General features: G+C 44.0%; 1 long non-coding RNA gene across 13 annotated transcripts in view; it reads right to left on the bottom strand.

Moving 5' to 3' along the window:
• Positions 1–22,402, bottom strand: part of LOC307181276 — a 2,057,065-nt gene that overhangs the window by 832,779 nt on the left and 1,201,884 nt on the right. The window lies entirely within an intron of this gene.

Here is a 22,402-nt window from a genome sequence, read left to right as displayed (position 1 = left end):
AAAACCAGAGATTGAAATGAGCACAAAGTTCCTTAAGCCAAATATGGAATAGACAAGAGCTACTCCTTGCTCAACGAAATGGACTCAACACCGCATATTAAACGCCTAAGAATGTACCTGACTAGTAAGTATCTTAAAACCTATAGATTGCTATGTCTCTGAAAGAGAATCAAGCATGTGTACAGGGGCATAAACGCAGCAGTGATAGGATTGGAGAGGTTCAGTGAGCAAATGAAGACCTTTGAAGTCATATTGCATGGTACCCATTCCACGGGTTTCAACTACGCAGATTTTAGGTATTCTTCCTTCAGCTAAAACATGCATGTGGAACCCAGAGTATGATCAACCATGTGATCGGGAGACGTGTTCAAATATGTCTCAGTTTTCCTCCCCTGGTACTCGGGTGCAACATTCCAGACGCTTTACTAACACTCTCCCCACTTGGAGAGTCAGTCCCTTTAACCTCCTGTTTGGCCCAGTTTGCAATTTCTGCGGAAGATGAACAGGAATAGCGAGAACCAATGAGAGGCTAGCTGGAGGTGTCTGGACGGGCAAATTTAACTCTCATTTCCCACCAGGAAGAGGAAATAACCAAAGGCTCAGCGTGCCGTACCGGAACCAGATTAGGGCCTGAAGCCATCCTGCGGTGTTGCGGCCAGCTCAAAAGAAAGCGAGTTGAAGAAAGGAGCTCAGGGGCACTGTAATTCACAAACCTGCAGAGTTATAAATGACAGCTATCGTCCAAAAATAGACTGAAGTAAGGCTGCCAAGAGGACTTGAAAGCGGGGCAGAATTGCAGGAAACCGATTTCAGGAGGTAGACTGGAATTGCATTGAAAGCATAGGAAAAGAGGCAGAACGTCCACAATGATGCACTTGGCCAAAAAGGGCGTATGCGTTTTTTCCTGAATATATTCAGGAAAAAACGCATACGCCCTTTTTGGCCAACCAAGCAAGCTTGCAAAGGAAATCTGCACTACAATGAAGTCTCACTTCCCCCCGGTCAAAAGGGCCATCTGAAAAAAGTGTAAAATCCAGAAAGGCAGGACAGGACATGGAGAACTGGGAGCCTTGTTATGCTGATGGGCGGGATGTAAATTGCCAACAGCCACTCCGGAGAAGTGTATGGTGTTTCCTGAAACATCTAAAAAACAAAGCAACAGAGCCTAGTGCACTTCCAGTTATGGTCCTATAGCTTAGGGAAATTAAAATCAAAAAGACACAGCCACCCCAAAGTTTGGGACGCCTCTGTTTACAAGAACCTCGTTTACCGTACAAGTTCAATATCACAGAAAGTGAAAAATGGATAAAGAAGTTGTGGTACTCATGTACAAAGCAATATCACTCAGCAATGAAATCTATGTCACCAGGCCCGTAGCAGCATAATGAGTGGATTCGGGTATGGTGATTCTAACTGAAATAAGTCACACAGAAAAAGAAACATCATAAGATATCAGTAATACACGGAATGTAAACTTGGCTACACAGGAACTGAATTACAGAACAGAACAGGGTCTCAAATTTAGAAAACCAACTTATGCTTGCTTAAGGGGAAAGGTGAGTTGGGGTGCTGCATAAAACCAGAGATTGAAATGAGCACAAAGTTCCTTAAGCCAAATATGGAATAGACAAGAGCTACTCCTTGCTCAACGAAGTGGACTCAACACCGCATATTAAACGCCTAAGAATGTACCTGACTAGTAAGTATCTTAAAACCTATGGATTGCTATGTCTCCGAAAGAGAATCAAGCATGTGTACAGGGGCATAAACGCAGCAGTGATAGGATTGGAGAGGTTCAGTGAGCAAATGAAGACCTTTGAAGTCATATTGCATGGTACCCATTCCACGGGTTTCAACTACACAGATTTTAGGTATTCTTCCTTCAGCTAAAACATGCATGTGGAACCCAGAGTATGATCAACCATGTGATCGGGAGACGTGTTCAAATATGTCTCAGTTTTCCTCCCCTGGTACTCGGGTGCAACATTCCAGACGCTTTACTAACACTCTCCCCACTTGGAGAGTCAGTCCCTTTAACCTCCTGTTTGGCCCAGTTTGCAATTTCTGCGGAAGATGAACAGGAATAGCGAGAACCAATGAGAGGCTAGCTGGAGGTGTCTGGACGGGCAAATTTAACTCTCATTTCCCACCAGGAAGAGGAAATAACCAAAGGCTCAGTGTGCCGTGCCGGAACCAGATTAGGGCCTGAAGCCATCCTGCGGTGTTGCGGCCAGCTCAAAAGAAAGCGAGTTGAAGAAAGGAGCTCAGGGGCACTGTAATTCACAAACCTGCAGAGTTATAAATGACAGCTATCGTCCAAAAATAGACTGAAGTAAGGCTGCCAAGAGGACTTGAAAGCGGGGCAGAATTGCAGGAATCCGATTTCAGGAGGTAGACTGGAATTGCATTGAAAGCATAGGAAAAGAGGCAGAACGTCCACAATGATGCACTTGGCCAAAAAGGGCGTATGCGTTTTTTCCTGAATATATTCAGGAAAAAACGCATACGCCCTTTTTGGCCAACCAAGCAAGCTTGCAAAGGAAATCTGCACTACAATGAAGTCTCACTTCCCCCCGGTCAAAAGGGCCATCTGAAAAAAGTGTAAAATCCAGAAAGGCAGGACAGGCCATGGAGAACTGGGAGCCTTGTTATGCTGATGGGCGGGATGTAAATTGCCAACAGACACTAGGGAGAAGTGTATGGTGTTTCCTGAAACATCTGAAAAACAAAGCAACAGAGCCTAGGGCACTTCCACTTATGGTCCTATAGCTTAGGGAAATTAAAATCAAAAAGACACAGCCACCCCAAAGTTTGGAACGGCTCTGTTTACAAGAACCTCGTTTACAGTACAAGTTCAACATCGCAGAAAGTGAAAAATGGATAAAGAAGTTGTGGTATTTACTTACAAAGCAATATCACTCAGCAATGAAATCTGTGTCATCAGGCCCTTAGCAGCACAATGAGTGGATTCAGGTATGATGATTCTAACTGAAATAAGTCACACAGAAAAAGAAACATCATAAGATATCAGTAATACACGGAATGTAAACTTGGCTACACAGGAACTGAATTACAGAACAGAACAGGGTCTCAAATTTAGAAAACCAACTTATGCTTGCTTAAGGGGAAAGGTGAGTTGGGGTGCTGCATAAAACCAGAGATTGAAATGAGCACAAAGTTCCTTAAGCCAAATATGGAATAGACAAGAGCTACTCCTTGCTCAACGAAATGGACTCAACACCGCATATTAAACGCCTAAGAATGTACCTGACTAGTAAGTATCTTAAAACCTATAGATTGCTATGTCTCCGAAAGAGAATCAAGCATGTGTACAGGGGCATAAACGCAGCAGTGATAGGATTGGAGAGGTTCAGTGAGCAAATGAAGTCCTTTGAAGTCATATTGCATGGTACCCATTCCACGGATTTCAACTACGCAGATTTTAGGTATTCTTCCTTCAGCTAAAACATGCATGTGGAACCCAGAGTATGATCAACCATGTGATCGGGAGACGTGTTCAAATATGTCTCAGTTTTCCTCCCCTGGTACTCGGGTGCAACATTCCAGACGCTTTACTAACACTCTCCCCACTTGGAGAGTCAGCGCCTTTAACCTCCTGTTTGGCCCAGTTTGCAATTTCTGCGGAAGATGAACAGGAATAGCGAGAACCAATGAGAGGCTAGCTGGAGGTGTCTGGACGGGCAAATTTAACTCTCATTTCCCACCAGGAAGAGGAAATAACCAAAGGCTCAGCGTGCCGTACCGGAACCAGATTAGGGCCTGAAGCCATCCTGCGGTTTTGCGGCCAGCTCAAAAGAAAGCGAGTTGAAGAAAGGAGCTCAGGGGCACTGTAATTCACAAACCTGCAGAGTTATAAATGACAGCTATCGTCCAAAAATAGACTGAAGTAAGGCTGCCAAGAGGACTTGAAAGCGGGGCAGAATTGCAGGAAACCGATTTCAGGAGGTAGACTGGAATTGCATTGAAAGCATAGGAAAAGAGGCAGAACGTCCACAATGATGCACTTGGCCAAAAAGGGTGTATGCGTTTTTTCCTGAATATATTCAGGAAAAAACGCATACGCCCTTTTTGGCCAACCAAGCAAGCTTGCAAAGGAAATCTGCACTACAATGAAGTCTCACTTCCCCCCGGTCAAAAGGGCCATCTGAAAAAAGTGTAAAATCCAGAAAGGCAGGACAGGCCATGGAGAACTGGGAGCCTTGTTATGCTGATGGGCGGGATGTAAATTGCCAACAACCACTCGGGAGAAGTGTATGGTGTTTCCTGAAACATCTAAAAAACAAAGCAACAGAGCCTAGTGCACTTCCACTTATGGTCCTATAGCTTAGGGAAATTAAAATCAAAAAGACACAGCCACCCCAAAGTTTGGGACGCCTCTGTTTACAAGAACCTCGTTTACCGTACAAGTTCAATATCACAGAAAGTGAAAAATGGATAAAGAAGTTGTGGTACTCATGTACAAAGCAATATCACTCAGCAATGAAATCTATGTCACCAGGCCCGTAGCAGCATAATGAGTGGATTCGGGTATGGTGATTCTAACTGAAATAAGTCACACAGAAAAAGAAACATCATAAGATATCAGTAATACACGGAATGTAAACTTGGCTACACAGGAACTGAATTACAGAACAGAACAGGGTCTCAAATTTAGAAAACCAACTTATGCTTGCTTAAGGGGAAAGGTGAGTTGGGGTGCTGCATAAAACCAGAGATTGAAATGAGCACAAAGTTCCTTAAGCCAAATATGGAATAGACAAGAGCTACTCCTTGCTCAACGAAGTGGACCCAACACCGCATATTAAACGCCTAAGAATGTACCTGACTAGTAAGTATCTTAAAACCTATAGATTGCTATGTCTCCGAAAGAGAATCAAGCATGTGTACAGGGACATAAACGCAGCAGTGATAGGATTGGAGAGGTTCAGTGAGCAAATGAAGACCTTTGAAGTCATATTGCATGGTACCCATTCCACGGGTTTCAACTACACAGATTTTAGGTATTCTTCCTTCAGCTAAAACATGCATGTGGAACCCAGAGTATGATCAACCATGTGATCGGGAGACGTGTTCAAATATGTCTCAGTTTTCCTCCCCTGGTACTTGGGTGCAACATTCCAGACGCTTTACTAACACTCTCCCCACTTGGAGAGTCAGTCCCTTTAACCTCCTGTTTGGCCCAGTTTGCAATTTCTGCGGAAGATGAACAGGAATAGCGAGAACCAATGAGAGGCTAGCTGGAGGTGTCTGGACGGGCAAATTTAACTCTCATTTCCCACCAGGAAGAGGAAATAACCAAAGGCTCAGCGTGCCGTACCGGAACCAGATTAGGGCCTGAAGCCATCCTGCGGTGTTGCGGCCAGCTCAAAAGAAAGCGAGTTGAAGAAAGGAGCTCAGGGGCACTGTAATTCACAAACCTGCAGAGTTATAAATGACAGCTATCGTCCAAAAATAGACTGAAGTAAGGCTGCCAAGAGGACTTGAAAGCGGGGCAGAATTGCAGGAATCCGATTTCAGGAGGTAGACTGGAATTGCATTGAAAGCATAGGAAAAGAGGCAGAACGTCCACAATGATGCACTTGGCCAAAAAGGGCGTATGCGTTTTTTCCTGAATATATTCAGGAAAAAACGCATACGCCCTTTTTGGCCAACCAAGCAAGCTTGCAAAGGAAATCTGCACTACAATGAAGTCTCACTTCCCCCCGGTCAAAAGGGCCATCTGAAAAAAGTGTAAAATCCAGAAAGGCAGGACAGGCCATGGAGAACTGGGAGCCTTGTTATGCTGATGGGCGGGATGTAAATTGCCAACAACCACTCGGGAGAAGTGTATGGTGTTTCCTGAAACATCTAAAAAACAAAGCAACAGAACCTAGGGCACTTCCACTTATGGTCCTATAGCTTAGGGAAATTAAAATCAAAAAGACACAGCCACCCCAAAGTTTGGAACGGCTCTGTTTACAAGAACCTCGTTTACATTACAAGTTCAACATCGCAGAAAGTGAAAAATGGATAAAGAAGTTGTGGTATTTAGTTACAAAGCAATATCACTCAGCAATGAAATCTGTGTCATCAGGCCCTTAGCAGCACAATGAGTGGATTCAGGTATGATGATTCTAACTGAAATAAGTCACACAGAAAAAGAAACATCATAAGATATCAGTAATACACGGAATGTAAACTTGGCTACACAGGAACTGAATTACAGAACAGAACAGGGTCTCAAATTTAGAAAACCAACTTATGCTTGCTTAAGGGGAAAGGTGAGTTGGGGTGCTGCATAAAACCAGAGATTGAAATGAGCACAAAGTTCCTTAAGCCAAATATGGAATAGACAAGAGCTACTCCTTGCTCAACGAAATGGACTCAACACCGCATATTAAACGCCTAAGAATGTACCTGACTAGTAAGTATCTTAAAACCTATAGATTGCTATGTCTCCGAAAGAGAATCAAGCATGTGTACAGGGGCATAAACGCAGCAGTGATAGGATTGGAGAGGTTCAGTGAGCAAATGAAGACCTTTGAAGTCATATTGCATGGTACCCATTCCACGGGTTTCAACTACGCAGATTTTAGGTATTCTTCCTTCAGCTAAAACATGCATGTGGAACCCAGAGTATGATCAACCATGTGATCGGGAGACGTGTTCAAATATGTCTCAGTTTTCCTCCCCTGGTACTCGGGTGCAACATTCCAGACGCTTTACTAACACTCTCCCGACTTGGAGAGTCAGTCCCTTTAACCTCCTGTTTGGCCCAGTTTGCAATTTCTGCGGAAGATGAACAGGAATAGCGAGAACCAATGAGAGGCTAGCTGGAGGTGTCTGGACGGGCAAATTTAACTCTCATTTCCCACCAGGAAGAGGAAATAACCAAAGGCTCAGCGTGCTGTACCGGAACCAGATTAGGGCCTGAAGCCATCCTGCGGTGTTGCGGCCAGCTCAAAAGAAAGCGAGTTGAAGAAAGGAGCTCAGGGGCACTGTAATTCACAAACCTGCAGAGTTATAAATGACAGCTATCGTCCAAAAATAGACTGAAGTAAGGCTGCCAAGAGGACTTGAAAGCGGGGCAGAATTGCAGGAAACCGATTTCAGGAGGTAGACTGGAATTGCATTGAAAGCATAGGAAAAGAGGCAGAACGTCCACAATGATGCACTTGGCCAAAAAGGGCGTATGCGTTTTTTCCTGAATATATTCAGGAAAAAACGCATACGCCCTTTTTGGCCAACCAAGCAAGCTTGCAAAGGAAATCTGCACTACAATGAAGTCTCACTTCCCCCCGGTCAAAAGGGCCATCTGAAAAAAGTGTAAAATCCAGAAAGGCAGGACAGGACATGGAGAACTGGGAGCCTTGTTATGCTGATGGGCGGGATGTAAATTGCCACAGCCACTCCGGAGAAGTGTATGGTGTTTCCTGAAACATCTAAAAAACAAAGCAACAGAGCCTAGTGCACTTCCACTTATGGTCCTATAGCTTAGGGAAATTAAAATCAAAAAGACACAGCCACCCCAAAGTTTGGGACGCCTCTGTTTACAAGAACCTCGTTTACCGTACAAGTTCAATATCACAGAAAGTGAAAAATGGATAAAGAAGTTGTGGTACTCATGTACAAAGCAATATCACTCAGCAATGAAATCTATGTCACCAGGCCCGTAGCAGCATAATGAGTGGATTCGGGTATGGTGATTCTAACTGAAATAAGTCACACAGAAAAAGAAACATCATAAGATATCAGTAATACACGGAATGTAAACTTGGCTACACAGGAACTGAATTACAGAACAGAACAGGGTCTCAAATTTAGAAAACCAACTTATGCTTGCTTAAGGGGAAAGGTGAGTTGGGGTGCTGCATAAAACCAGAGATTGAAATGAGCACAAAGTTCCTTAAGCCAAATATGGAATAGACAAGAGCTACTCCTTGCTCAACGAAGTGGACTCAACACCGCATATTAAACGCCTAAGAATGTACCTGACTAGTAAGTATCTTAAAACCTATAGATTGCTATGTCTCCGAAAGAGAATCAAGCATGTGTACAGGGGCATAAACGCAGCAGTGATAGGATTGGAGAGGTTCAGTGAGCAAATGAAGACCTCTGAAGTCATATTGCATGGTACCCATTCCACGGGTTTCAACTACACAGATTTTAGGTATTCTTCCTTCAGCTAAAACATGCATGTGGAACCCAGAGTATGATCAACCATGTGATCGGGAGACGTGTTCAAATATGTCTCAGTTTTCCTCCCCTGGTACTCGGGTGCAACATTCCAGACGCTTTACTAACACTCTCCCCACTTGGAGAGTCAGTCCCTTTAACCTCCTGTTTGGCCCAGTTTGCAATTTCTGCGGAAGATGAACAGGAATAGCGAGAACCAATGAGAGGCTAGCTGGAGGTGTCTGGACGGGCAAATTTAACTCTCATTTCCCACCAGGAAGAGGAAATAACCAAAGGCTCAGCGTGCCGTACCGGAACCAGATTAGGGCCTGAAGCCATCCTGCGGTGTTGCGGCCAGCTCAAAAGAAAGCGAGTTGAAGAAAGGAGCTCAGGGGCACTGTAATTCACAAACCTGCAGAGTTATAAATGACAGCTATCGTCCAAAAATAGACTGAAGTAAGGCTGCCAAGAGGACTTGAAAGCGGGGCAGAATTGCAGGAAACCGATTTCAGGAGGTAGACTGGAATTGCATTGAAAGCATAGGAAAAGAGGCAGAACGTCCACAATGATGCACTTGGCCAAAAAGGGCGTATGCGTTTTTTCCTGAATATATTCAGGAAAAAACGCATACGCCCTTTTTGGCCAACCAAGCAAGCTTGCAAAGGAAATCTGCACTACAATGAAGTCTCACTTCCCCCCGGTCAAAAGGGCCATCTGAAAAAAGTGTAAAATCCAGAAAGGCAGGACAGGCCATGGAGAACTGGGAGCCTTGTTATGCTGATGGGCGGGATGTAAATTGCCAACAACCACTCGGGAGAAGTGTATGGTGTTTCCTGAAACATCTAAAAAACAAAGCAACAGAACCTAGGGCACTTCCACTTATGGTCCTATAGCTTAGGGAAATTAAAATCAAAAAGACACAGCCACCCCAAAGTTTGGAACAGCTCTGTTTACAAGAACCTCGTTTACAGTACAAGTTCAACATTGCAGAAAGTGAAAAATGGATAAAGAAGTTGTGGTATTTAGTTACAAAGCAATATCACTCAGCAATGAAATCTGTGTCATCAGGCCCTTAGCAGCACAATGAGTGGATTCAGGTATGATGATTCTAAGTGAAATAAGTCACACAGAAAAAGAAACATCATAAGATATCAGTAATACACGGAATGTAAACTTGGCTACACAGGAACTGAATTACAGAACAGAACAGGGTCTCAAATTTAGAAAACCAACTTATGCTTGCTTAAGGGGAAAGGTGAGTTGGGGTGCTGCATAAAACCAGAGATTGAAATGAGCACAAAGTTCCTTAAGCCAAATATGGAATAGACAAGAGCTACTCCTTGCTCAACGAAATGGACTCAACACCGCATATTAAACGCCTAAGAATGTACCTGACTAGTAAGTATCTTAAAACCTATAGATTGCTATGTCTCCGAAAGAGAATCAAGCATGTGTACAGGGGCATAAACGCAGCAGTGATAGGATTGGAGAGGTTCAGTGAGCAAATGAAGACCTTTGAAGTCATATTGCATGGTACCCATTCCACGGATTTCAACTACGCAGATTTTAGGTATTCTTCCTTCAGCTAAAACATGCATGTGGAACCCAGAGTATGATCAACCATGTGATCGGGAGACGTGTTCAAATATGTCTCAGTTTTCCTCCCCTGGTACTCGGGTGCAACATTCCAGACGCTTTACTAACACTCTCCCCACTTGGAGAGTCAGTCCCTTTAACCTCCTGTTTGGCCCAGTTTGCAATTTCTGCGGAAGATGAACAGGAATAGCGAGAACCAATGAGAGGCTAGCTGGAGGTGTCTGGACGGGCAAATTTAACTCTCATTTCCCACCAGGAAGAGGAAATAACCAAAGGCTCAGCGTGCCATACCGGAACCAGATTAGGGCCTGAAGCCATCCTGCGGTGTTGCGGCCAGCTCAAAAGAAAGCGAGTTGAAGAAAGGAGCTCAGGGGCACTGTAATTCACAAACCTGCAGAGTTATAAATGACAGCTATCGTCCAAAAATAGACTGAAGTAAGGCTGCCAAGAGGACTTGAAAGCGGGGCAGAATTGCAGGAAACCGATTTCAGGAGGTAGACTGGAATTGCATTGAAAGCATAGGAAAAGAGGCAGAACGTCCACAATGATGCACTTGGCCAAAAAGGGCGTATGCGTTTTTTCCTGAATATATTCAGGAAAAAACGCATACGCCCTTTTTGGCCAACCAAGCAAGCTTGCAAAGGAAATCTGCACTACAATGAAGTCTCACTTCCCCCCGGTCAAAAGGGCCATCTGAAAAAAGTGTAAAATCCAGAAAGGCAGGACAGGACATGGAGAACTGGGAGCCTTGTTATGCTGATGGGCGGGATGTAAATTGCCACAGCCACTCCGGAGATGTGTATGGTGTTTCCTGAAACATCTAAAAAACAAAGCAACAGAGCCTAGTGCACTTCCACTTATGGTCCTATAGCTTAGGGAAATTAAAATCAAAAAGACACAGCCACCCCAAAGTTTGGGACGCCTCTGTTTACAAGAACCTCGTTTACCGTACAAGTTCAATATCACAGAAAGTGAAAAATGGATAAAGAAGTTGTGGTACTCATGTACAAAGCAATATCACTCAGCAATGAAATCTATGTCACCAGGCCCGTAGCAGCATAATGAGTGGATTCGGGTATGGTGATTCTAACTGAAATAAGTCACACAGAAAAAGAAACATCATAAGATATCAGTAATACACGGAATGTAAACTTGGCTACACAGGAACTGAATTACAGAACAGAACAGGGTCTCAAATTTAGAAAACCAACTTATGCTTGCTTAAGGGGAAAGGTGAGTTGGGGTGCTGCATAAAACCAGAGATTGAAATGAGCACAAAGTTCCTTAAGCCAAATATGGAATAGACAAGAGCTACTCCTTGCTCAACGAAGTGGACTCAACACCGCATATTAAACGCCTAAGAATGTACCTGACTAGTAAGTATCTTAAAACCTATAGATTGCTATGTCTCCGAAAGAGAACCAAGCATGTGTACAGGGGCATAAACGCAGCAGTGATAGGATTGGAGAGGTTCAGTGAGCAAATGAAGACCTTTGAAGTCATATTGCATGGTACCCATTCCACGGGTTTCAACTACACAGATTTTAGGTATTCTTCCTTCAGCTAAAACATGCATGTGGAACCCAGAGTATGATCAACCATGTGATCGGGAGACGTGTTCAAATATGTCTCAGTTTTCCTCCCCTGGTACTCGGGTGCAACATTCCAGACGCTTTACTAACACTCTCCCCACTTGGAGAGTCAGTCCCTTTAACCTCCTGTTTGGCCCAGTTTGCAATTTCTGCGGAAGATGAACAGGAATAGCGAGAACCAATGAGAGGCTAGCTGGAGGTGTCTGGACGGGCAAATTTAACTCTCATTTCCCACCAGGAAGAGGAAATAACCAAAGGCTCAGCGTGCCGTACCGGAACCAGATTAGGGCCTGAAGCCATCCTGCGGTGTTGCGGCCAGCTCAAAAGAAAGCGAGTTGAAGAAAGGAGCTCAGGGGCACTGTAATTCACAAACCTGCAGAGTTATAAATGACAGCTATCGTCCAAAAATAGACTGAAGTAAGGCTGCCAAGAGGACTTGAAAGCGGGGCAGAATTGCAGGAATCCGATTTCAGGAGGTAGACTGGAATTGCATTGAAAGCAGAGGAAAAGAGGCAGAACGTCCACAATGATGCACTTGGCCAAAAAGGGCGTATGCGTTTTTTCCTGAATATATTCAGGAAAAAACGCATACGCCCTTTTTGGCCAACCAAGCAAGCTTGCAAAGGAAATCTGCACTAAAATGAAGTCTCACTTCCCCCCGGTCAAAAGGGCCATCTGAAAAAAGTGTAAAATCCAGAAAGGCAGGACAGGACATGGAGAACTGGGAGCCTTGTTATGCTGATGGGCGGGATGTAAATTGCCACAGCCACTCCGGAGAAGTGTATGGTGTTTCCTGAAACATCTAAAAAACAAAGCAACAGAGCCTAGTGCACTTCCACTTATGGTCCTATAGCTTAGGGAAATTAAAATCAAAAAGACACAGCCACCCCAAAGTTTGGGACGCCTCTGTTTACAAGAACCTCGTTTACCGTACAAGTTCAATATCACAGAAAGTGAAAAATGGATAAAGAAGTTGTGGTACTCATGTACAAAGCAATATCACTCAGCAATGAAATCTATGTCACCAGGCCCGTAGCAGCATAATGAGTGGATTCGGGTATGGTGATTCTAACTGAAATAAGTCACACAGAAAAAGAAACATCATAAGATATCAGTAATACACGGAATGTAAACTTGGCTACACAGGAACTGAATTACAGAACAGAACAGGGTCTCAAATTTAGAAAACCAACTTATGCTTGCTTAAGGGGAAAGGTGAGTTGGGGTGCTGCATAAAACCAGAGATTGAAATGAGCACAAAGTTCCTTAAGCCAAATATGGAATAGACAAGAGCTACTCCTTGCTCAACGAAGTGGACTCAACACCGCATATTAAACGCCTAAGAATGTACCTGACTAGTAAGTATCTTAAAACCTATAGATTGCTATGTCTCCGAAAGAGAACCAAGCATGTGTACAGGGGCATAAACGCAGCAGTGATAGGATTGGAGAGGTTCAGTGAGCAAATGAAGACCTTTGAAGTCATATTGCATGGTACCCATTCCACGGGTTTCAACTACACAGATTTTAGGTATTCTTCCTTCAGCTAAAACATGCATGTGGAACCCAGAGTATGATCAACCATGTGATCGGGAGACGTGTTCAAATATGTCTCAGTTTTCCTCCCCTGGTACTCGGGTGCAACATTCCAGACGCTTTACTAACACTCTCCCCACTTGGAGAGTCAGTCCCTTTAACCTCCTGTTTGGCCCAGTTTGCAATTTCTGCGGAAGATGAACAGGAATAGCGAGAACCAATGAGAGGCTAGCTGGAGGTGTCTGGACGGGCAAATTTAACTCTCATTTCCCACCAGGAAGAGGAAATAACCAAAGGCTCAGCGTGCCGTACCGGAACCAGATTAGGGCCTGAAGCCATCCTGCGGTGTTGCGGCCAGCTCAAAAGAAAGCGAGTTGAAGAAAGGAGCTCAGGGGCACTGTAATTCACAAACCTGCAGAGTTATAAATGACAGCTATCGTCCAAAAATAGACTGAAGTAAGGCTGCCAAGAGGACTTGAAAGCGGGGCAGAATTGCAGGAATCCGATTTCAGGAGGTAGACTGGAATTGCATTGAAAGCAGAGGAAAAGAGGCAGGACGTCCACAATGATGCACTTGGCCAAAAAGGGCGTATGCGTTTTTTCCTGAATATATTCAGGAAAAAACGCATACGCCCTTTTTGGCCAACCAAGCAAGCTTGCAAAGGAAATCTGCACTACAATGAAGTCTCACTTCCCCCCGGTCAAAAGGGCCATCTGAAAAAAGTGTAAAATCCAGAAAGGCAGGACAGGCCATGGAGAACTGGAAGCCTTGTTATGCTGATGGGGGGGATGTAAATTGCCAACAACCACTCGGGAGAAGTGTATGGTGTTTCCGGAAACATCTAAAAAACAAAGCAACAGAGCCTAGTGCACTTCCACTTATGGTCCTATAGCTTAGGGAAATTAAAATCAAAAAGACACAGCCACCCCAAAGTTTGGGACGCCTCTGTTTACAAGAACCTCGTTTACCGTACAAGTTCAATATCACAGAAAGTGAAAAATGGATAAAGAAGTTGTGGTACTCATGTACAAAGCAATATCACTCAGCAATGAAATCTATGTCACCAGGCCCGTAGCAGCATAATGAGTGGATTCGGGTATGGTGATTCTAACTGAAATAAGTCACACAGAAAAAGAAACATCATAAGATATCAGTAATACACGGAATGTAAACTTGGCTACACAGGAACTGAATTACAGAACAGAACAGGGTCTCAAATTTAGAAAACCAACTTATGCTTGCTTAAGGGGAAAGGTGAGTTGAGGTGTTGCATAAAACCAGAGATTGAAATGAGCACAAAGTTCCTTAAGCCAAATATGGAATAGACAAGAGCTACTCCTTGCTCAACGAAGTGGACTCAACACCGCATATTAAACGCCTAAGAATGTACCTGACTAGTAAGTATCTTAAAACCTATAGATTGCTATGTCTCCGAAAGAGAATCAAGCATGTGTACAGGGACATAAACGCAGCAGTGATAGGATTGGAGAGGTTCAGTGAGCAAATGAAGACCTTTGAAGTCATACTGCATGGTACCCATTCCACGGGTTTCAACTACACAGATTTTAGGTATTCTTCCTTCAGCTAAAACATGCATGTGGAGCCCAGAGTATGATCAACCATGTGATCGGGAGACGTGTTCAAATATGTCTCAGTTTTCCTCCCCTGGTACTCGGGTGCAACATTCCAGACGCTTTACTAACACTCTCCCCACTTGGAGAGTCAGTCCCTTTAACCTCCTGTTTGGCCCAGTTTGCAATTTCTGCGGAAGATGAACAGGAATAGCGAGAACCAATGAGAGGCTAGCTGGAGGTGTCTGGACGGGCAAATTTAACTCTCATTTCCCACCAGGAAGAGGAAATAACCAAAGGCTCAGCGTGCCGTACCGGAACCAGATTAGGGCCTGAAGCCATCCTGCGGTGTTGCGGCCAGCTCAAAAGAAAGCGAGTTGAAGAAAGGAGCTCAGGGGCACTGTAATTCACAAACCTGCAGAGTTATAAATGACAGCTATCGTCCAAAAATAGACTGAAGTAAGGCTGCCAAGAGGACTTGAAAGTGGGGCAGAATTGCAGGAATCCGATTTCAGGAGGTAGACTGGAATTGCATTGAAAGCATAGGAAAAGAGGCAGAACGTCCACAATGATGCACTTGGCCAAAAAGGGCGTATGCGTTTTTTCCTGAATATATTCAGGAAAAAACGCATACGCCCTTTTTGGCCAACCAAGCAAGCTTGCAAAGGAAATCTGCACTACAATGAAGTCTCACTTCCCCCCGGTCAAAAGGGCCATCTGAAAAAAGTGTAAAATCCAGAAAGGCAGGACAGGACATGGAGAACTGGGAGCCTTGTTATGCTGATGGGCGGGATGTAAATTGCCAACAGCCACTCCGGAGAAGTGTATGGTGTTTCCTGAAACATCTAAAAAACAAAGCAACAGAGCCTAGTGCACTTCCACTTATGGTCCTATAGCTTAGGGAAATTAAAATCAAAAAGACACAGCCACCCCAAAGTTTGGGACGCCTCTGTTTACAAGAACCTCATTTACCGTACAAGTTCAATATCACAGAAAGTGAAAAATGGATAAAGAAGTTGTGGTACTCATGTACAAAGCAATATCACTCAGCAATGAAATCTATGTCACCAGGCCCGTAGCAGCATAATGAGTGGATTCGGGTATGGTGATTCTAACTGAAATAAGTCACACAGAAAAAGAAACATCATAAGATATCAGTAATACACGGAATGTAAACTTGGCTACACAGGAACTGAATTACAGAACAGAACAGGGTCTCAAATTTAGAAAACCAACTTATGCTTGCTTAAGGGGAAAGGTGAGTTGGGGTGCTGCATAAAACCAGAGATTGAAATGAGCACAAAGTTCCTTAAGCCAAATATGGAATAGACAAGAGCTACTCCTTGCTCAACGAAGTGGACTCAACACCGCATATTAAACGCCTAAGAATGTACCTGACTAGTAAGTATCTTAAAACCTATAGATTGCTATGTCTCCGAAAGAGAACCAAGCATGTGTACAGGGGCATAAACGCAGCAGTGATAGGATTGGAGAGGTTCAGTGAGCAAATGAAGACCTTTGAAGTCATATTGCATGGTACCCATTCCACGGGTTTCAACTACACAGATTTTAGGTATTCTTCCTTCAGCTAAAACATGCATGTGGAACCCAGAGTATGATCAACCATGTGATCGGGAGACGTGTTCAAATATGTCTCAGTTTTCCTCCCCTGGTACTAGGGTGCAACATTCCAGACGCTTTACTAACACTCTCCCCACTTGGAGAGTCAGTCCCTTTAACCTCCTGTTTGGCCCAGTTTGCAATTTCTGCGGAAGATGAACAGGAATAGCGAGAACCAATGAGAGGCTAGCTGGAGGTGTCTGGACGGGCAAATTTAACTCTCATTTCCCACCAGGAAGAGGAAATAACCAAAGGCTCAGCGTGCCGTACCGGAACCAGATTAGGGCCTGAAGCCATCCTGCGGTGTTGCGGCCAGCTCAAAAGAACGCGAGTTGAAGAAAGGAGCTCAGGGGCACTGTAATTCACAAACCTGCAGAGTTATAAATGACAGCTATCGTCCAAAAATAGACTGAAGTAAGGCTGCCAAGAGGACTTGAAAGCGGGGCAGAATTGCAGGAAACCGATTTCAGGAGGTAGACTGGAATTGCATTGAAAGCATAGGAAAAGAGGCAGAACGTCCACAATGATGCACTTGGCCAAAAAGGGCGTATGCGTTTTTTCCTGAATATATTCAGGAAAAAACGCATACGCCCTTTTTGGCCAACCAAGCAAGCTTGCAAAGGAAATCTGCACTACAATGAAGTCTCACTTCCCCCCGGTCAAAAGGGCCATCTGAAAAAAGTGTAAAATCCAGAAAGGCAGGACAGGCCATGGAGAACTGGGAGCCTTGTTATGCTGATGGGCGGGATGTAAATTGCCAACAACCACTCGGGAGAAGTGTATGGTGTTTCCGGAAACATCTAAAAAACAAAGCAACAGAGCCTAGTGCACTTCCACTTATGGTCCTATAGCTTAGGGAAATTAAAATCAAAAAGACACAGCCACCCCAAAGTTTGGGACGCCTCTGTTTACAAGAACCTCGTTTACCGTACAAGTTCAATATCACAGAAAGTGAAAAATGCATAAAGAAGTTGTGGTACTCATGTACAAAGCAATATCACTCAGCAATGAAATCTATGTCACCAGGCCCGTAGCAGCATAATGAGTGGATTCGGGTATTGTGATTCTAACTGAAATAAGTCACACAGAAAAAGAAACATCATAAGATATCAGTAATACACGGAATGTAAACTTGGCTACACAGGAACTGAATTACAGAACAGAACAGGGTCTCAAATTTAGAAAACCAACTTATGCTTGCTTAAGGGGAAAGGTGAGTTGGGGTGCTGCATAAAACCAGAGATTGAAATGAGCACAAAGTTCCTTAAGCCAAATATGGAATAGACAAGAGCTACTCCTTGCTCAACGAAGTGGACTCAACACCGCATATTAAACGCCTAAGAATGTACCTGACTAGTAAGTATCTTAAAACCTATAGATTGCTATGTCTCCGAAAGAGAACCAAGCATGTGTACAGGGGCATAAACGCAGCAGTGATAGGATTGGAGAGGTTCAGTGAGCAAATGAAGACCTTTGAAGTCATATTGCATGGTACCCATTCCACGGGTTTCAACTACACAGATTTTAGGTATTCTTCCTTCAGCTAAAACATGCATGTGGAACCCAGAGTATGATCAACCATGTGATCGGGAGACGTGTTCAAATATGTCTCAGTTTTCCTCCCCTGGTACTCGGGTGCAACATTCCAGACGCTTTACTAACACTCTCCCCACTTGGAGAGTCAGTCCCTTTAACCTCCTGTTTGGCCCAGTTTGCAATTTCTGCGGAAGATGAACAGGAATAGCGAGAACCAATGAGAGGCTAGCTGGAGGTGTCTGGACGGGCAAATTTAACTCTCATTTCCCACCAGGAAGAGGAAATAACCAAAGGCTCAGCGTGCCGTACCGGAACCAGATTAGGGCCTGAAGCCATCCTGCGGTGTTGCGGCCAGCTCAAAAGAAAGCGAGTTGAAGAAAGGAGCTCAGGGGCACTGTAATTCACAAACCTGCAGAGTTATAAATGACAGCTATCGTCCAAAAATAGACTGAAGTAAGGCTGCCAAGAGGACTTGAAAGCGGGGCAGAATTGCAGGAATCCGATTTCAGGAGGTAGACTGGAATTGCATTGAAAGCATAGGAAAAGAGGCAGAACGTCCACAATGATGCACTTGGCCAAAAAGGGCGTATGCGTTTTTTCCTGAATATATTCAGGAAAAAACGCATACGCCCTTTTTGGCCAACCAAGCAAGCTTGCAAAGGAAATCTGCACTACAATGAAGTCTCACTTCCCCCCGGTCAAAAGGGCCATCTGAAAAAAGTGTAAAATCCAGAAAGGCAGGACAGGCCATGGAGAACTGGGAGCCTTGTTATGCTGATGGGCGGGATGTAAATTGCCAACAACCACTCGGGAGAAGTGTATGGTGTTTCCGGAAACATCTAAAAAACAAAGCAACAGAGCCTAGTGCACTTCCACTTATGGTCCTATAGCTTAGGGAAATTAAAATCAAAAAGACACAGCCACCCCAAAGTTTGGGACGCCTCTGTTTACAAGAACCTCATTTACCGTACAAGTTCAATATCACAGAAAGTGAAAAATAGATAAAGAAGTTGTGGTACTCATGTACAAAGCAATATCACTCAGCAATGAAATCTATGTCACCAGGCCCGTAGCAGCATAATGAGTGGATTCGGGTATGGTGATTCTAACTGAAATAAGTCACACAGAAAAAGAAACATCATAAGATATCAGTAATACACGGAATGTAAACTTGGCTACACAGGAACTGAATTACAGAACAGAACAGGGTCTCAAATTTAGAAAACCAACTTATGCTTGCTTAAGGGGAAAGGTGAGTTGGGGTGCTGCATAAAACCAGAGATTGAAATGAGCACAAAGTTCCTTAAGCCAAATATGGAATAGACAAGAGCTACTCCTTGCTCAACGAAATGGACTCAACACCGCATATTAAACGCCTAAGAATGTACCTGACTAGTAAGTATCTTAAAACCTATAGATTGCTATGTCTCCGAAAGAGAATCAAGCATGTGTACAGGGGCATAAACGCAGCAGTGATAGGATTGGAGAGGTTCAGTGAGCAAATGAAGACCTTTGAAGTCATATTGCATGGTACCCATTCCACGGGTTTCAACTACACAGATTTTAGGTATTCTTCCTTCAGCTAAAACATGCATGTGGAACCCAGAGTATGATCAACCATGTGATCGGGAGACGTGTTCAAATATGTCTCAGTTTTCCTCCCCTGGTACTCGGGTGCAACATTCCAGACGCTTTACTAACACTCTCCCCACTTGGAGAGTCAGTCCCTTTAACCTCCTGTTTGGCCCAGTTTGCAATTTCTGCGGAAGATGAACAGGAATAGCGAGAACCAATGAGAGGTTAGCTGGAGGTGTCTGGACGGGCAAATTTAACTCTCATTTCCCACCAGGAAGAGGAAATAACCAAAGGCTCAGCGTGCCGTACCGGAACCAGATTACGGCCTGAAGCCATCCTGCGGTGTTGCGGCCAGCTCAAAAGAAAGCGAGTTGAAGAAAGGAGCTCAGGGGCACTGTAATTCACAAACCTGCAGAGTTATAAATGACAGCTATCGTCCAAAAATAGACTGAAGTAAGGCTGCCAAGAGGACTTGAAAGCGGGGCAGAATTGCAGGAATCCGATTTCAGGAGGTAGACTGGAATTGCATTGAAAGCATAGGAAAAGAGGCAGAACGTCCACAATGATGCACTTGGCCAAAAAGGGCGTATGCGTTTTTTCCTGAATATATTCAGGAAAAAACGCATACGCCCTTTTTGGCCAACCAAGCAAGCTTGCAAAGGAAATCTGCACTACAATGAAGTCTCACTTCCCCCCGGTCAAAAGGGTCATCTGAAAAAAGTGTAAAATCCAGAAAGGCAGGACAGGCCATGGAGAACTGGGAGCCTTGTTATGCTGATGGGCGGGATGTAAATTGCCAACAACCACTCGGGAGAAGTGTATGGTGTTTCCTGAAACATCTAAAAAACAAAGCAACAGAACCTAGGGCACTTCCACTTATGGTCCTATAGCTTAGGGAAATTAAAATCAAAAAGACACAGCCACCCCAAAGTTTGGAACGGCTCTGTTTACAAGAACCTCGTTTACAGTACAAGTTCAACATTGCAGAAATTGAAAAATGGATAAAGAAGTTGTGGTATTTAGTTACAAAGCAATATCACTCAGCAATGAAATCTGTGTCATCAGGCCCTTAGCAGCACAATGAGTGGATTCAGGTATGATGATTCTAACTGAAATAAGTCACACAGAAAAAGAAACATCATAAGATATCAGTAATACACGGAATGTAAACTTGGCTACACAGGAACTGAATTACAGAACAGAACAGGGTCTCAAATTTAGAAAACCAACTTATGCTTGCTTAAGGGGAAAGGTGAGTTGGGGTGCTGCATAAAACCAGAGATTGAAATGAGCACAAAGTTCCTTAAGCCAAATATGGAATAGACAAGAGCTACTCCTTGCTCAACGAAATGGACTCAACACCGCATATTAAACGCCTAAGAATGTACCTGACTAGTAAGTATCTTAAAACCTATAGATTGCTATGTCTCCGAAAGAGAATCAAGCATGTGTACAGGGGCATAAACGCAGCAGTGATAGGATTGGAGAGGTTCAGTGAGCAAATGAAGACCTTTGAAGTCATATTGCATGGTACCCATTCCACGGGTTTCAACTACGCAGATTTTAGGTATTCTTCCTTCAGCTAAAACATGCATGTGGAACCCAGAGTATGATCAACCATGTGATCGGGAGACGTGTTCAAATATGTCTCAGTTTTCCTCCCCTGGTACTCGGGTGCAACATTTCAGACGCTTTACTAACACTCTCCCCACTTGGAGAGTCAGTCCCTTTAACCTCCTGTTTGGCCCAGTTTGCAATTTCTGCGGAAGATGAACAGGAATAGCGAGAACCAATGAGAGGCTAGCTGGAGGTGTCTGGACGGGCAAATTTAACTCTCATTTCCCACCAGGAAGAGGAAATAACCAAAGGCTCAGCGTGCTGTACCGGAACCAGATTAGGGCCTGAAGCCATCCTGCGGTGTTGCGGCCAGCTCAAAAGAAAGCGAGTTGAAGAAAGGAGCTCAGGGGCACTGTAATTCACAAACCTGCAGAGTTATAAATGACAGCTATCGTCCAAAAATAGACTGAAGTAAGGCTGCCAAGAGGACTTGAAAGCGGGGCAGAATTGCAGGAAACCGATTTCAGGAGGTAGACTGGAATTGCATTGAAAGCATAGGAAAAGAGGCAGAACGTCCACAATGATGCACTTGGCCAAAAAGGGCGTATGCGTTTTTTCCTGAATATATTCAGGAAAAAACGCATACGCCCTTTTTGGCCAACCAAGCAAGCTTGCAAAGGAAATCTGCACTACAATGAAGTCTCACTTCCCCCCGGTCAAAAGGGCCATCTGAAAAAAGTGTAAAATCCAGAAAGGCAGGACAGGACATGGAGAACTGGGAGCCTTGTTATGCTGATGGGCGGGATGTAAATTGCCACAGCCACTCCGGAGAAGTGTATGGTGTTTCCTGAAACATCTAAAAAACAAAGCAACAGAGCCTAGTGCACTTCCACTTATGGTCCTATAGCTTAGGGAAATTAAAATAAAAAAGACACAGCCACCCCAAAGTTTGGGACGCCTCTGTTTACAAGAACCTCGTTTACCGTACAAGTTCAATATCACAGAAAGTGAAAAATGGATAAAGAAGTTGTGGTACTCATGTACAAAGCAATATCACTCAGCAATGAAATCTATGTCACCAGGCCCGTAGCAGCATAATGAGTGGATTCGGGTATGGTGATTCTAACTGAAATAAGTCACACAGAAAAAGAAACATCATAAGATATCAGTAATACACGGAATGTAAACTTGGCTACACAGGAACTGAATTACAGAACAGAACAGGGTCTCAAATTTAGAAAACCAACTTATGCTTGCTTAAGGGGAAAGGTGAGTTGGGGTGCTGCATAAAACCAGAGATTGAAATGAGCACAAAGTTCCTTAAGCCAAATATGGAATAGACAAGAGCTACTCCTTGCTCAACGAAGTGGACTCAACACCGCATATTAAACGCCTAAGAATGTACCTGACTAGTAAGTATCTTAAAACCTATAGATTGCTATGTCTCCAAAAGAGAATCAAGCATGTGTACAGGGGCATAAACGCAGCAGTGATAGGATTGGAGAGGTTCAGTGAGCAAATGAAGACCTTTGAAGTCATATTGCATGGTACCCATTCCACGGGTTTCAACTACACAGATTTTAGGTATTCTTCCTTCAGCTAAAACATGCATGTGGAACCCAGAGTATGATCAACCATGTGATC

This window comes from Stenella coeruleoalba (genome assembly GCF_951394435.1).
Source record: "Stenella coeruleoalba genome assembly, contig: scaffold_52, whole genome shotgun sequence".
Classification (NCBI taxonomy): Eukaryota; Metazoa; Chordata; class Mammalia; order Artiodactyla; family Delphinidae; genus Stenella; species Stenella coeruleoalba.
The sequence above is the reverse complement of the archived record's forward strand: the minus strand, read 5'-3'. Positions and strand labels throughout refer to the sequence as shown.